This window comes from Corvus brachyrhynchos, unplaced genomic scaffold (assembly GCF_000691975.1).
Source record: "Corvus brachyrhynchos isolate BGI_N302 unplaced genomic scaffold, ASM69197v1 scaffold183, whole genome shotgun sequence".
In the NCBI taxonomy this organism is placed as follows: Eukaryota; Metazoa; Chordata; class Aves; order Passeriformes; family Corvidae; genus Corvus; species Corvus brachyrhynchos.
In genome coordinates, this window is record NW_008236926.1 from 195,185 (window position 1) to 196,921 (window position 1,737).

At 56.9% G+C, this 1,737-nt stretch overlaps 1 protein-coding gene across 1 annotated transcript in view; it reads left to right on the plus strand.

Annotated features, from left to right (window-relative positions):
- LOC108444597 (zinc finger protein 629-like) overlaps positions 1–1,737 on the plus strand; it is a 28,497-nt gene that overhangs the window by 24,745 nt on the left and 2,015 nt on the right. The gene's annotated exons all lie outside the window — the stretch shown is intronic.

The window sequence follows — 1,737 nt, forward strand, 5'->3', positions numbered from 1 at the left end:
TGGTTACAGACACTCCCAGTATATCCCAGTTGGCCTCAGCATGCTTGTAGTCATTCCCAGGCACTCCCAGTTGCCCCAGTAAGGTTCCAGTTACCTCAGAATGATCCCAGTCTTTCCCAGTTACTCCCAGTTGCTTCCAGCATGATCCCAGTTTCTGGCAGTTTCCCAAAGTGTTGTCCCAGTTGCTCCCAGTATGATTCCAGCTGATCCCAGCTGCTCCCAATGTGTCCACATTTTCCTCCCAACATGGGCCCAGTAGCTCCCAGTAAGCCCCAGTCAGGATCTGTTCACACCAGCTGTAATCTCAGTGGCTCTCAGCGTGATCCCAGTAGGACCCGTAGTCACTGTCAGTCTGGTTCCAGTCACTCCCAGTATGATCCCAGTTACACCAAATGTGGTCCCAACTGCTCCTTCTCAATGCCAGTAAGATGCCAGTCACTTCCTGCCACTTCCAGTATCATCCCAGTTGCACCAAGTCATCCTCCAGCATGGTTACAGTCACCCCCAGTATGACACCAGTCACTCCCAGATACTCCCAGTATTATTCCAGTCATGCCCAGTGACTCCCTGTCATTCCCAGTGTGGGCTCAGTCACCCCCAGTATGTGTCCAGTCACTCCCAGTCACTCCAAATATGATCCCATTTGCTCCCAGCATGGTCTCTGTTGCTCTCAGTCACCTCCAGTATGGTTCCAGTCACGGTCAGCACCTTTCCAGTTACTCCCAGTCTTATTCCAGTATGATCGCAGTCACTCAGATACCCCCATTACTATTCCAGTCACTGCCAGTATGATCCCAGCCAGTTCCAGTAGGATCCCAGTATGACTGCGGCATGGGCACAGCTGCTCCCATGATCTTCCAGTGTGGTTCCAGTTGAACCCAGTTGCCCCTAGTATAGTCCCAGTCACTCCCCATATGATCCCAGTGTCTCCCAGCATGGTCCCAGTCGTGCTCAATTGCCCCCAGTTCAGATCAAGTCACTCCCACTTGCTCCCAGTAGCCCCCAGCATGGTCCCATTTCTCCCCAGCATGGTCCTGGTTGTTCCCATTGTGGTTCCAGTCAATCCCAGGATGGTTACAGACACTCCCAGTACATACCAGATGGCCTCAGCATGCTTGTAGTCATTCCCAGTCCCACCCAGTTGCCCCAGTAAGGTTCCAGTTACCCCAGTACAAAGCAGTCACTGCCAGTGATGCCACTCCTGGGATCCCCCAGCTCTCTCTGCGTTCCTCCTTCCGGCTCTCCAGGCTCCAAGAGGAGCCCCAAGGGCTGCAAGTCCCCACCCAGGGTCCCCAGCAAGGCCCAGTTTGGATGTGCAGCCCCCAGTGTTCCCAGTTTCCCTCTCCTTTCCCCGGGCCGGGTTCCCCCGCCCCCAGCGGGTGGGAGCAGCCGAGAGCCCCGCGCTGCCCATCCCGACCTGTCCCGGCTCCATCCCCGCTGCTCCCGCGGGCTGCGAGGGGCTCGGGAACGGGGGAAGGGGAGGAGGAGGAGGAGGAGGAAGAGGGAGAGGAGGGATGAAAGAAGGAGCGGGAGAAGGGATGGAAGTAGGAGAAGGAGGTGGGATTAGGGAGGAGGAGGAGGAGGGATGGAAGAGAAGGAGCGGGAGGAGGAGGAAGATGAGGGACAAGGGAGGATGAAGAAAAGGAGAAGGAAGAACGAGGTCGAGCACTCCCTGAATTCACAGCCCCCCACCCGTGGGAGCATCTCCCCCCCATCCCGCAGGTGCGGGGAGGGGGA